Raw genomic sequence first — 15,481 nt, forward strand, 5'->3', positions numbered from 1 at the left:
ATGCCCTGAACTCCCTGAACGTAAGTGTGCGCGACCCCATCATGGCCGCCACCTCGGCACGGAAGGTGCCCAACCTCTCATCCATCAGCTCTAGGATACCCTCCTTGATCGAACCGAAGATCACAGGAGTCTGCTCTAAAATGATACGAGTAATCTCTGAAGAAAGAAACTCTCTGGTCTGCTCATCCATGCGCTCGTTCCCCGAGCTTGATCCTGATCCTGATCCCTCCCCGGCACCTCCACTTTCGGCTGCTGGCCTCGAACGCAAAACCACCATTGTGAAACACATCATAGCAACATCAGAAAACTGAAATATCTCAAGGGATCATTGATACTACTACTAGCTTCCTGGTCTTGTCTCGGCCTTTCTTGATTCGAGTACGGATCCTCTGCTTTCAGTAGTACGGGCCCATACTACCTTCCACATCTATCCGTACTTTCCTCAAGAACTGCCCTGACTCCACCAAGTCACTTCTACTACTACTGATCTCTGCTACTCTCATCCTAGGCTTGCCTTAGGGAAATCTCTGACTCCACTCAAACCAGTCCTCAGCTGCTGAAGGCCTCCTTGTAATGCTAATTAGCCATCACCTGAATACCATCACATGTGATGAGGCTCGGATAATCCTTCGAGTAAAAGGCTCGTCCCTACAACGGTTAGACTCAAACAAGAGCTGCGCAATAGGGCCAAATCCAATACTCTGAGATTATTCAACCCTGATCACATGTGACGTGGCGTATTCATCTAACGGCTAACTCTCATCACCAAGAGTTCTACAAAGCACGAAGCAAGCAGCATTCGGACACCGGAAACTACTCAAGAAAATCTACTCTCATAACGAGAAACTGTACTAGCATACAATGCTAAGCTCGCGCTACCAGGCATAACCTAAACAGGCTATCCTACTGCTGTCTACTCAATACTAGCATGCAATTCTCATAAAGCTGAAACACATAAAGCAGGCACATAAGGCATCCTCCTAGATCCTTAGTCCTATACTAGCATGTTGTTCTACTGAAACTGGAACAATTAATCATAATAATAAAACTTGTATGGGTAATTTGGGAGTACTTACTTGAGCTCGGCTGATCGCACGCACCACACCATTATCTTGTTTAAAAATTCTTTTCTTTCTAAGTGCTTTTCAAAATTTCACTCGAAAACATTTTTCTTTTTGAAAATCTTTTTATCTTTCCCTTAGTTTGAGTTCAAATGCACCCGGAGGTGTATCCAAATCCCTCAAACCAAGGCTCTGATACCAACTTGAAACGACCCAAAAATTTCAATTTTTATTATAACAAAACCATGAAACCAAGTATCACATAACAAAACCATATGTTGCATGTTTCAAAAACCATGATAAAATACTATGAGAAAAACTGTATCACAACTGTATCCAAACATATCAAGAAACTGAATCAACTCCCAGGACAAAAACTGAAGCTGTGGTGTGTGCGATGCCATCATCCCGAGCTCTTCCCTTTGCTTGTGGAAGTACCTGAAACCAAAACTGAAACTGTAAGCACGAAGCTTAGTGAGCTCCCCCAAACTACTACATGCCATACAATACATATAAAGCACATACTGGGCCTTGCCCACTGCATCGGACCGAAGTCCGGAACTAGCTGCATCGGACCGAAGTCCGGAACTGACTGCATCGGACCGAAGTCCGGAACTGACTGATCATAGCATAGCATAACACATATCAACTAATATAGACACATATACTGCATACTGCATCGGACCGAAGTCCGGAACATATAACACACAAACATGCTTGAATCACATAAACATCAAGCATACTGAGCTACTGCTTCGGACTGAAGTCCGGAACCGCTACTAACTAAACGGGCCGGCATTGTGGCCGTAGACCCGTTCCTACTGGAAGGAAACTCACCTCGTGAACTGGCTGTTGTGTGTATGGCTCTGGAAGCTAACTGCTGCTGCTCCGGTATCTCCCCGGCTACAAATCCATAAACACACTCAATCAAATGCTAATCACTGCACTGGGGTAAAATGACTCTTTTACCCTTGGTCAAAGTCAACTCTCCCGGTCAAAGTCAACCCACAGTTGACCTGACTCGCCGAGTTGGGCCGCCAACTCATCGAGTCTCTTGTCTCACTTCTCAACCCTACTCGTGACTACTCGTCGAGTATGGCATCGACTCGACGAGTACCCTCTCGATTCAATAACTCAGACAATCTGCATCCGACTCGCCGAGTTATATGAACAGCTCGACGAGTTGTTCTTGAGCTAAGAAGATTGCCTTGGACTCGCCGAGTTGTATGAACAACTCGTCGAGTCCTTCCATTACTAAGTCTAACCTCCGACTCACTGAGTCCATCCTACTGCTCACTGGCTTCCACTCAGAATCACTCAAAGGGGTAAAAATCGGGGACTCGCGACCTGACTCGCCGAGTCACATGCATGCAGATCCTAAGAACTCGATTATGCTCAACACCACCGCATACAAATTATAGATATGAGTTCCTAAGGCTGATTTACCACGTAAAGTTTCCAACTTTACGTGTACATACACATGAAAAAGGGGATAAAGGCTAAAAAGGCACTTAGAAGAGTAGATCTAGGGCTATCATGCAAAATGGCTCCATAAAGGTGATAGATCTACGATTTTGGAACTGAAACAAGATCCGAAGGCTAATCACTCTGATGTAATCTCTCTACTAAGAACAAGCTAAGAAATGGCTAAAAGAGGCTAAATATGCTTGTGAAAGAGAAATAAATCATAGAAACAAAAGGAAATCAGCTGATACCTCAATAAACTCTGAAATGGGTGCAAGACCTTGGATCTTCTTCTTCTCCTTTGGATCTAGCCTCCTTCTTCTCCTCAAAACTTCAAGATTCACACAAGAAATGCTCAATTACTCAAGGAAACGATTAGGGTTTGCTAAATGATGCTCTGAGGGTGAAGGGGACGAGTTTGGGGGCTCATAAGGTGGTTTAAATAGGGTGCAAACCCGGGGATTTAGGGTTTCTACCTGGCAGGCAGACTCGCCGAGTCGCCGACTAACACGTGCTCGAAATCTCGTCCCTACTCGATGAGTCGGGCCATAGACTCGTCGAGTCCCTCTCGAAAACTTCTAAATAAATGCCACGGAAGCAACATACCAGGAATGGGGCGTTACACAAAACCTTCCCAAAATAAACTCCCATCCCATAAATGACCAAAATGCCCCTAACTTTGGTTTCTGAAATCCACAAACGAATACTTTTAGAACAGGGCGTTACATTGGGATTCCTGGTGAGTACATAAGGTTTTCAACCCATAATAATAAAGATATTATGTTTCATCATCAAACAATTAACCTAATTACTCATCCCCATTATCTTCTTTATTCTTAAGGATCTACCATAAGAATCATATATTCTTCATTTATTCATTCCTAAGGATTGTCCTAAGGAATAAGCACGAAGTCCATCGCTGCCAATGGCACATTTGCCAATGTTATCTATTAGGCACAATTGCTAATATTATCATTTAGGCACGGCTAGGATGTTTAGAGTACATCGTAGTTCACAAACAGCAACAGGTTGTAGCGCAGCTACCAATGTTCATCTATGTCATTTTTCATCCCTCATCATTCATCGACTTATCTGTACCCAATATTTTTATAGGTATAAAATACATATATAGTTTACATCAAATAAAACATATATATTTGGTTCATCCATCATAACGATCAAGAACACAGATAATATGCACACATAGCACGTAATTTATATTAAATACTTCATATCTATGTGTAAGATGAAAGTAACTATGCACTCACTTCTTAAAGTGATGATTCCAAACTCGGGCAGCGCTTCGCTTCTAAAAAATATATTTTCCTTCGGCGAAACCTAGTATCATTGCCGTTAGATTTTAGTCTAATAATTATAGCGACTATTTACGAGCGATATTGTTTTATAAGTGTTAAACAATACTTTCCAGCCACTATGTACAGACAGGGGCGAAACATGAAACATCGGAGGGCAGGACCATTTTGACATTATAGCACTTCTGAAATCCAACAACCCTATACGGCCCTTCAAACCAGATTCCCCATACCGCGAGTATTTCAAAGATATTATAATAACACTTTCTATATTATATTTTATAATTAATATATATATATATATATATATATATATATATATATATATATTGTTTATAAGTTCATAATAGCGACATTGAACTTAAACATAAGCTATACTTAAAATAGGGTAAGCATAACTCACTTACTGGGAGGTTTGGCTAGGAACCAGGATCTGCGGGGGAAAAACTTCCAAGCCGAAAGCTCTTCTTCTCGGATCCTTCTAGCGCTCCGGGACTCGCCTCTAGCACTCGGGAAGTGCTAGGGAATGGAAGGGGCTAATAGGAGTGTTTGAGAGATAAAGAATGGGAAATGTGTGAGTTTTTGGGGTGATTTGTGCATTTATTTATAGGCTGAGTTCGGTACGAATGTGGGGAATTCCCTTGCTGAACATTGGGTGTTTATGGCCACGTGTCATCATCTGGTGCCAAGCCATAGTGAGGAAGCAGTGGTTTAGACTTTAGATCGCGCAACGTGTCGCTCGCTGGTTACTCCAAAAACTAATTATCTTCTAAAATCCGTAAATTTTGCATACGAGCTCCGTTTTTGACATTCTTTATATCCACACGTACGTATTGATAAGATATACAACTTTCCTTTTGACTCCATCGGCTAATTCTCGACCGATTTTAAATTTAATTGCACGAGAAGATTACACTGTTAACGACCATGTAAAATTCATAACTTCTACATACGGACTCCGTTTATGTCTATTACGACTTTTGTTTAGATCGTTAAGGCTAAAAAGTAATTTATCAAAAACTCACTTTTTACGTTACGCGGTGTCTTGCCGGTTTAGCCGTAAAACTTCGACGGGTGATAACTTTTTTGTTATAACTCGGATTTCAATGTTCTTCATATGTACGGAACCCATGTAACATATACTCTAAATTGGTTAAGATTATTCATTCTAAATAATTTTCTATCAAAAAGTCGTTTTTGATGTTTATTGTCTCTAAATTGACTAGCCCGAATCTACGGACGTTACAGAAGGAGGTGTATGCAAAGTGACAAACCTTCTTTTAGAAGAATAAGGAAGTTGTGAACATCGTAGAGGAAAACGATTTGAAGTGGTGGATCGGTGGAGGGATTAAACTAACCCAACAAGTAATCAAATGAACAGTATCCTGCTCAGGTATTGTTCCTAAGAGCTATGTGCATATATATATATATATATATATATATATATATATATATATATATATATATATATATATATATATAGCAAGTAATGTCCAACCTAGCTGGGTTGATGCACCGGGTTTTATACCCATGTGGGGCGTGAAGTTGGGAGTTCGATTCCCTTAAACTACCTCTTGTGGTGCCACATGTGTGGAATTTTTTCCTGGAAATTCCTATGACGGCTGGGTTTACCCTGTAAATGAGCTCGAACCCGGGGTGCTCATTGAAATATTGCGAGTAGGCTTCTATTTAATCCGTTTGGTCTTTCCTATATATATATATATATATATATATATATATATAATGAAGACTTATTTTTAACTGTGGAAGGCATTTTTTATTGGATTTTAGATACGTTTTGTTTTTTGTTCTTAGATTTAATGGTCATCAGTGAAAATGATTTTCAATAATAACAAAAAAGGAAAAATAATAATTTATTAAATGAAATAGATATATCTATCTCTTCCTAATAAAAACCTCTCTAAGGTGCCCCATGTCATTTTTATAAACCATTCCTATGACACGGCATTTTCTAAGACTTTATTACTTTTTTTTCCCGCTCATCGATTTTCCTCCTCAATCGGATGTTTCAATCAATCCAAAAAATCAGGAATTAATCTTCAAAATCTTCAATCAAATCTTGCCTCAAATTTCGATCATTTGAATCGGTCTACAATTTAATTTCAAAATCCCTTAGAACCTACTTTTTCTCCATCTCCATCTCGGTTGCTGCAACATTCAAGGCAAACCAGTTTCCCGTGGCGGGTCCTTCCCTTCCCTTCACATTCACCGTAACCTTCATTCAGGTATGATTCATGGTCAATAACCCTAAGTTACCATCTACGAACGTTGCTTCATCCTCATTGTTTCTTTGAAATGAATCTGACATTGAAATTGAAATTTTGAAACCACTTTCACATTTTCTCTCTCTTAAAACCTATACATATTTTGATTCTTGGTTACATCCATTGATACCTGTTAACTTTTCATTCATAATATCAACAAATGACGATTTTTGAAAGAAAAAATGTTCGATTTCCTCTATAAATCAAAAACTATATGAGAAAATTAATAAGACAATATATCAATCAAATCGATTAATTAGGAATCATCGATCTTAACTTCGTCTTCTTCATATCTTCCCTGTCAGTTAATTCCTTACACGATATCTTTTCCTTTATTTTTTCACTGATGAAGATTGATACAATAAATTGTAAAACAAAGAGAGCTAAATGTATACATCCGCTTCAAATTGACTTTCTTCCTGTTTTAGGTTTTACTACAGCAACAAATTCGCAAATCAAAAGACAGAGAACGTTGACATTCAACACAAAGCCTAATGGTATGTCGATTTTATTTATAGGTTTCAACTTTAAGATTCAAGTCATCATTTTCTGATGTATTGTTGTGGTAACCATTATGTCTCAAATTGTCACGATTTCAGTGTTTCTTTACGTCTACCCTTGCTCTTCTTTTTCAATATGTTGTTCATCCAAGTTTCTTCTTTAATCTGTTATTCTTATATTATATTTTTTGTTTTCAACATTTGATTATCATTACTGGATGTATGGTATTTGATTGTGATAATCCAATGATATTCATAAATGTCACACCCCAAAACCGGAACGGCGGAAACGTTCTGGGGTGGATGACGTCATGTCAAGTATCACAACACATGCATTATAGAAATCAAAGTACAACAAAACATTGCATTAATAGTAATAATTTTACATGGTTACATTACAACGTATTAAAGTATACAAGCAAATAGAATAAATACAGCGTGGTACTAAGCTATCTTCATCAACAACTCCTGGGATGTACCTGTCTAATTTCTGACCTGAGAATACAAGTTATTTGAAAAAGCGAGTATCAACATTTTTACAAATGCTGGTGAGTTCATAAGTATTTAGTGACATTTATTCAAATATCTTTATAAAGTAGTAGTTTAAGTGTTTACTGTGTATTAGAGTTCTTTCCATAAAATCCTATATTTTCTTTAATAAAGCAGCCTTCTACCAAGACTGGTCAGTGTTTTGTGGTAAAAAGTCATTTTCCCTACATTGCTATCATTATCAAAATACTAAATTTGATTATTGAGGAAAACAAACGACAACAGGGAATAGCATATGCCTCAGCAGTGAGGACTGCTGACTAAGGCAAGGAATCATTGACTCCAGGAGAGTATCGAACTAACGACACGCCTGGTTCAGTCTAACAATTAGAGACTCAGACCCCAGAAGGTACCAAATGAAAGGTACAGCTGGTAAGGTCTAAAACAGTGAAAAACAGACCCCAGACAGTATCAAATGAAAGATACGTCTTGTAAGGTCAAAACAGAGAAAACAGACCCTAGACAGTATCAAATGAAAGATACGTCTTGTAAGGTCAAAACAGTGTGACTCTGAAAATGAATTACCACCATACAGTGTAAATTGTCAGTGAAATACCGTTACCTTAAGGCCAAAGAATTATAAGGTAAACCCAGGATACTCGTAACCATACTGACTAGAGTACCAGACGCCCTACAAGCGTCTAAAATATGACATTTGTCACCCGTTGGCTTGGTAGGCCAGGACTGTAGCTAGCAGTCTGGGTGCGGGGGTGTCAATCCCGTATAGATCTATACACACAATGTTCGCTCTCCCTACAAGAGATTCTGGTTACCAACTAGACGACGGAGAAGGCCGTGTCCTGAAGATGCATCCCAAATAGTGGGTAGAGACTTCCAAATAGTGGGTAGGGTGTAAGTGTTGAACTAGAGGTAGAGACTTCCAAATAGTGGGTGGTGTGTTTCTAATGTAAGTGTAGACTAGAGGTAGAGAACTCTCAACTGAACTGACTAGAGAATTCCTGTATGTCCATTCTCATATACATAATATATAACTAATGAATCAAACGACCTTCGGACGGCCATTCGATCCCACCAGACCACATCTCAACGAAGAAAAGGAAATAGGGCGGACGAGCCTTCCTAAGTCTTTCAATCATTACTTATATGTACCTATATAAGCACAAACATACATCTAACTACGACTGAGTGTGTATTAAGTAGAAGTGATTCTTGTGAAGTAGGAGTGTCTAACAAGTGAAGTAGGAGCGGTCGCAAGTGAAGTAGGGGTGTCGAACAAGTATAAGCGTATCACGCCGTAGAGACGACATTAAGTGAAGTAAGAGCGTCTATCAGGTATAAGCGACTACAAGTATAAGTGAAATAGAGACAATAACAGGTATAAGCGTATCAAGAAGTGAAAGCGTTATCAAGTAGGAGTTTACAATAAGTGAAAGCGAAGCAGCGGTAACTAACAAGTATAAGTATTCGACGTGAAAGAGAAATTTGATGAAAACCTTGGAAAACCTTTCTATTTCGGAAAATCGCATTTTGTATTCTTTGGTAAAATCAGTGTGAAAACCTTTAGAAATCCTTGGAACCTTTATAAATTGGTTTGAAATGATTTTGAATAAAACAGTATAAGTAAGAGTTTGAAACAGTTTGAAAACCTTTTTGAAAGTCGTTATAGTATCCTACTCGGTAAAACAGTGTACAGTGTGGTAAAATCTTGTGCATGCGGGTTATCAATCACATGTGATTGATATGATAACCGGCATGTTTAACTTGTATTCCCCCCTATAAAACATGTAAAAACATTAAAAGGTTCATTCAGGGGTATGAACTCACCTGGTATAAATAGGTCCGACGAAGGTGTCGTTTGGGCGTTCGGTGTCACGTAAGGACTCGAACACACTCAATGACCTATTTAACATATGATAACATATTTTCACATACAATTAGTATATTTAATACTAATTAAACACGTATACGCACTCAAAGGAGCGGAAAACACTTTGGTTAAGTGTTTGGGGCGTCCCGGGTAGCGTCTAAAGGTGTGTATGGTTTAGGAATGGAGTTTACTCTCCAAGATTAAACCCTTAATATGTTGTTTACCAAGGTTTTGAAAACCGGACCGGAGACCGAACCGGTCGTCTTACTGGTTCGATGGTTCAGGTGGTCCAACCGGTCGGACCGGTCTCAAAAACCGGAAAAACCAGATGATGTCATAATTATATTTAATTATATAAAAAATACAAAAAATGAAAAAAATAAATATTTTTTAAAATTTCCGGTTTTGACCGGTTCGACCGGTTTTTACCGGTTTTCACCGGTTCAAACGATTACCGGTTTTTTGGCCTTTAAGAACCGGATCCGGGACCAGTTCCCGGTTGAACCGGTCGAACCGGCCGGTCCGGTCCGGTTTTCAAAACATGGTTGTTTACGGCCCAGGGACTATTCACCATGAGTTTACGGCCATAAACTCATGGTGAAGGGTTCTAGTGTGTTTTAAGGCTTCAATCTTGTTCATGGAATTATTCTAGGTCCAAATCTAAGTGGTATGGATGAGTTTAAGGCTTCTAAGGGCACCATTATGGAGTTTACGGCCCATGAACCATCCCTAAGGGAGTTCACGGCCGTGAACTCCTATACCATGGTTTTATTGAAGTTTCAAGCCCTTATTACACTCCTAGCATTTTATAGAAGTAGTCAAAGGCCATTTGGGGGACAAAACTTAATGTTTTGACATGTTTAAGGGTGTTTACGCCCTGGTACATGCCTGGGCCGTAAACTCCTTTTGTCCCTTCATTTTGTTGTGCTTTATGGCCCTAAGCATTTCCTAAGTTCATATCTAAATTCTATCATGCCTTAGATGAGTTTTTGGGACCATTTAACATGGAAATTGGGTGTTTACGGCCTAAGAATAAGCTTGGGCCGTAAACCCTCTTTTAGGTCCTAAAAACTTGTGTTTTGGTGTCCAAACTCATCTAGGTATATCCCTTAATTAGCATGCAAGCCTAAAGGAAGGAAAAATTGGGGTTTGGCCAAGTTTTGGGGTGTTTACGGCCTAAGGAGCTTCTTAGGCCATAAACTCCTTGTTTTCCCCTCATTCTTATGATTTTCTAGATATAAACACTTAGATGTATGATTAGAACAAGTTAGGAAAGAAAATCTTACGTTTGGAAGCCGAAATTCGCGATTTTGGAGTCGGATTCGGGTCTAGAGAGAGAGAGTAGTGAGAGAGAGGGTGGAAAAGCTCCAAATGGAGTTTACTCCCCCTTATAAATGGGTGGGAGTTGGAGCTCAGTGGGATTCTACCCGATACTGCCGGTAGACGGGGCTTTTGGGCGCACCCGATTTAGTGGTCGTAATAATAAAACTTAACATTTTCCAAATAAATGGAAATGTGTATTATGTGTTTTTATTCCCTTTTATCACGACTTAACGACATATTAAATATAAACAAATGAAAAGTTTATTTAATTGACGATCTCTAATTAACGGAACTTTTATAAACTGGAAAATTCTGTTAACGGTAACGGGGAAATGTAACGGAACAACTTGGGTTGTCACATCATCCCCCCGTTAGAGGGAATTTCGTCCCGAAATTCAGGTCTAGGCAAGGAAGTAGGTATGAATGGCCAAGTAGAGGTATGAGAGTACTTCCTATACGGTTGTCCTCGCATTCCCCAGTGAACTTTAGTCTGTGTTTGTCATTCCAACAGACCTTCACATACGGGATGCGGATTTCGTCTCGTGTAACTAGTGGGTTCCGATTGGTGTATCTACGAGGTTAGGGTTCTCAATGGTTTCTATCAAGATGAGTGGGGTACGAAGAGTGATATCGGGCAATCGCATATCTAGTCTAAGAAGTGGATTGACCAGGTGTGAGTCTTGTGGTATATCTGAAGGTAGTAGCGGCCTGAATAGGGTTGGACGAAATCTCCATGAGAATTCTCATATGGTCCTAAGCTCTCGGAATGGTAGAGCTTTTCAGTACTCAGAACATAGTGTACTTCTATGGCAAGATCATCACTGGCGTGATCGCCATTCCGAAGTTCCTAACGTTCTCACTCGTACTGTGTGTGTAGTCCTTCAGGTTGGTTCTTAGGAACCTCGAGTGGTCTTTGGTTTCGTGTTTTCTGTCAACTGACTGATAGAGACTTTCTAGATCGTCGAGTGGGTTGCGTGACTATGGTTATCGGTTTGCTGTAGAGTGTCTATCTCAAGCTTGTGCAAAATGGACCTGCACTAACGAATCTTGAGATACGGAAACCCTGAGGGTCAGGGAGATAGGGTTTCACCAGACGAGCATTGGACTATCTCAGGAGGTGGTTCTACTATCTCTGCATGAGATGGTATTCGTGGAACACCTAATAGTCCAAGGATTCTCCAAGACTTTGGTTTATTCTAGTGCGGAAAGCGCATGTTCCTGCATAACCCTTCGACTAACACCAAGGCTGGTGTCAAGTCTATAATCTCTTCGGGATCTGGTCACGAGGCTTAACGCAATTACTTTCGCACTTGATCAAGTATTCTTGGCCGCGAAGGTTATCCTGTGGATTCTCGGTATCCTAACGTTCACTTCGGAGAAGGTATTTTTATCGTCTACAGGGTGACGACAATTTCCTCCATGCAAGAGGGTGGAGGATGATAGGCACTACCTGTCTATAACAGGGTGGGCAAAGTGCCTGAGTAGTAAGAGCACCTACTGCAACTACTCTTCCGAAGGTTCTGAGTTTCCTCGGTCTAGGTCAATTCTAGTGAGTATAGTGTCTCATCACTCGGAACTTTACTAGCTTAACCCGCAGTGATTCTCTTGACTTCGGCTTCTATGTTATGGAATAGGGTGAAAGTGTTTTGCTAACAGGTTCGTGGTGGAGCTCATACTTAGCCTAACCACCAATACTTGGTGTATGCAGGCAGTATACAATTGAGGTCGGCAGGATGTTTAGCTATGCGACTCCACCCCAAACCCACAACCCAATGAGGAACAGGGAGTAAGGAGGAAACACACACCTTAAATCTTTTTGATCTCAATTATATGCCACCTTTATGCATATGCCGAGTTATAGTGGTCAGTCTCATGAGTTCTGTTCTTTGGGTTCACGAACTGGGTGCGCGAGGTGCGTAGGGTCTCCCGGGGGAATCTACGGAGTATGCTTCGGTTGGTTGTCGTCTACTGGAGTTTCTACAGTGTCCTTCGCTTCGGTGTTCATCTGGCTACGAGGGGTCGGTCGACGACGCGTGGTACCCTCTCTTGGGTACTTCGGAAGGTTTGAGATAAGAGAGACGATTGACGGTTTGCATTAGGTTTGATTATTCGTGTTAGGTTTAGGTTCGGGAGAACCTTTATTTGCCGACATGGCTATGGAGAAAGTTCTTTTTACACAGCACTAAGAATGTACACATGGTTGCACGAAGTCGAAACATGATCAATAGGGTCGTCGAAGTTGGCACACTCCAACATGATATAAAATGAAGAGCGGTAAAGTCATGCGCCAAACGGGCACACAAGTTCTAAGCGTCTCGGGTTTCGTCCTATGTATCACTACCGCGGATACTTGGACCGATAGAGTCGACGCGGAACCATAGAGAGTCCTAAGTGTTTCTGAATAGAGTACCTTTTTATGAATGGATTCTCACGAGGCATTTCTATAATCGCCTCACATATACTAGTCATGTATATTTAAGGTGGGGAGGACTGTTGACTGAGCGACCCCGCCCTAAATCCACAACCAAACGAGGAACAGGAAATGAGGCGGCATTCGCTCACTCTAGGTCTGTCCATCTTAAATATACATGGCCGTAACGTATATGTTTAGCCATTATAGTTTTACCTGATAAATTTTTAAATTTTATAACAGTGCTGCGACTTTCGCCTTACTGGGAAGAATTTACATTTTGAATTAAACCTTTATTGTTTTTAGTTTAGTTAACCGAGATCGAGAGACGTACCAAAAATCTACTGAGTTCCTTGACGCTTCTTCCTAAGCAGTAGAGTCAGGCTCCTCCTGTGTCCTTGTTGTTTCCTTCAGCTGGGCAATTCCTTTTGAAGTGTCCAATCGCACCACATAGACGGCAAATTGGATTGGTCGTCACTTTGGTGATTGATGCAATACGCTCCACCGGAGTTCTGCATACACGAGCAGTATGCCCCTTCATGTTGCACCTAGCATATAAGAGTTCCCGGCAGGCACCATGATGATGGTAGTTGCACTTGCTGCAGTGGGGAAGATCTCCTAGGTACGGTCTTCTTGGAGTCGGGAGGGAAGGATTTAGCATCGGAATTTCATGTTGAGAAAGTAACTCGGTGATTATCTTTTGTCGATAAATACAGTGAAGACATAAGGATATGTTGAAAGATTAAAGAGTTTGAACTCCATCTCAAAATTTTGTGCATGTTTGTACCGGAAGATCACAACCGGTAGCTATCATGGCTGCTTCAACAAGAGTACATGTAAAGGTAATTATTTTTTTCCCTTTTTGTAACTTCCGAATTTAATAAATTTGTATCCATAAGCATCTATATAATTTTATAGTAAACTAACCATCTTTTAAAGTCTCTTATTATGTGATCATGTCATGGTGTTGTTCAAGGATTTGCTGTCTCACATTGTAAAACGAATAGTAGCCACCATGTGTTAGAAAAAATGCCACAAACAATAAGTACATAATGATTGCATTGATTTTAATTTTAGAAAGTTTTCTATTAGATTAACCAGCTTATTTGCCTATTATTCTTAAACAATGTGTTGCTGAAATATTTCACTTTATATATGTTGGAGTAACATCGTATAGAAGTTTGAATATGATATATTGAAATAGATTTATATTTGCAGTCATAATGGTTAGCTGGTGATTTGTTTCATGTTTTTGGGTTAAGAAGTTGTTTTTTAGATCTAAGAAACAATGGCGCATATGTATAATTTGGAGATTGTAGCACGATGGTTAATTTTATCGTCATGTTGGGAACTTGATGCTTTTTAGAATGAAAGCTAAGATTAAGTTAATTCCAGCTTGGTTGTTGCTGACGAATAAATTATCTAATTAAGGCTGGTTAAGCTACAAAAGCATCGATTGTTACGTTTCTATTTTATCCCATGATACCATCACTATACTTAATTGTTCTATATTCTTTTAGTTAGGAGTAGATTGATTTTGACCTACTAACATACTATAATGGAGAAATCCATAAGTTATTATTAGTTGTAGGCGTTCAAACTTGAAATTATTTTCTGCTGCAGATTAGCTTTTTAATACATAATGTTGATTAGCATACTATACAGGGGAAGATGAACCGCTGGCATTATCCTGTAACAAAAACGGTATATAATATTTATGTTTGTAGAAACCTATTTTTGTATTAAGTTTTTATATGATAGTAACGTGGTTAATAGAACAATTAATTTTTTTTGGGGTTTTTTTTTATTGGAACATCATTTTTTTTGGGTATTACAAAATCATATTTCTTATTACTCAAACAGATTTTTTATTCTCTATCTATATATTTGTTCACTACTAACCATTTATTATCTGTCAAGCAGGATATTGAATTTGGGTTGTAGGGTGCTGGAAAATCTATTATTATGAGTTTCTTGGATTTTGGTATTTTGATGGATTCTAATATAATATATATGAATTTTTCCATTACTATATAACATCCTTTCATATTATTTTTGTTTAATATAGATTAATGGGAACCCCAACAGAAGGTACATGGCCTAGAGTAAGATCTCTACCTAATCATGTCTTGTAATTAGCAATGTTTATTTGTTTCAACAATCATTCAAGTCTGATATGAATTCATATTTTATCTTTGTTATAATGTGCTTCATGGTTATAATTAGCTCGATATTCCAAAATATAATGATTTAATAAGAAATTTATGTGGGTTGTAGTGATCTAATTACTTATTGTCGCTTTTGATTAATATGTAGGTTAATACCAAATTACTTTCTTTCATTTTGATTTTGGGAAGAGTATAAATGGTAAATTGACGGTTTGTGTGATGGACTATTAGTGTAATACAATAACTTTGTAATTTTCATTTTTAATATTATTTTTGTATTTTCTTAATTGTTTTTAAATTTACCATTAATCATAACAATTTTTTTATCTCTTATTTTACTTTGTTATCCGTGTATTACACGGGTTATAACCTAGTTAGTATGTGTATATATATATATATATATATATATATATATATATATATATATATATATATATATATATATATATATATATATAGATCTGGTAAGAAAATTTTTTTGTAGGAAGGTAAGAAGTTTTTTTGTACATATTTTTTTTACGAACAAGATAAATGAATCACTAGATGATTCACAAGAAAAAAATTTCAAGAAAACATCTTC

The 15,481-nt window shown here is 38.7% G+C and overlaps 1 long non-coding RNA gene across 2 annotated transcripts; it reads left to right on the plus strand.

The window, feature by feature from the left end:
- The first annotated feature begins 5,848 nt into the window (after positions 1 to 5,848).
- On the plus strand, positions 5,849 to 14,937 carry LOC145074535 (uncharacterized). Of its 2 annotated transcripts, none has more exons than XR_013691888.1 (4): positions 5,849 to 6,084; positions 6,552 to 6,620; positions 13,450 to 13,575; positions 14,657 to 14,937. It is a non-coding gene; the product is annotated as an uncharacterized LOC145074535 (long non-coding RNA). The 2 variants fall into 2 exon arrangements; XR_013691887.1 differs by lacking the exon at positions 14,657 to 14,937 and adding an exon at positions 14,357 to 14,617.
- The last annotated feature ends 544 nt before the right edge of the window (positions 14,938 to 15,481 follow it).

This window comes from Lactuca serriola, chromosome 9 (genome assembly GCF_051521515.1).
Source record: "Lactuca serriola cultivar US96UC23 chromosome 9, Lser_US96UC23_V15, whole genome shotgun sequence".
Classification (NCBI taxonomy): Eukaryota; Viridiplantae; Streptophyta; class Magnoliopsida; order Asterales; family Asteraceae; genus Lactuca; species Lactuca serriola.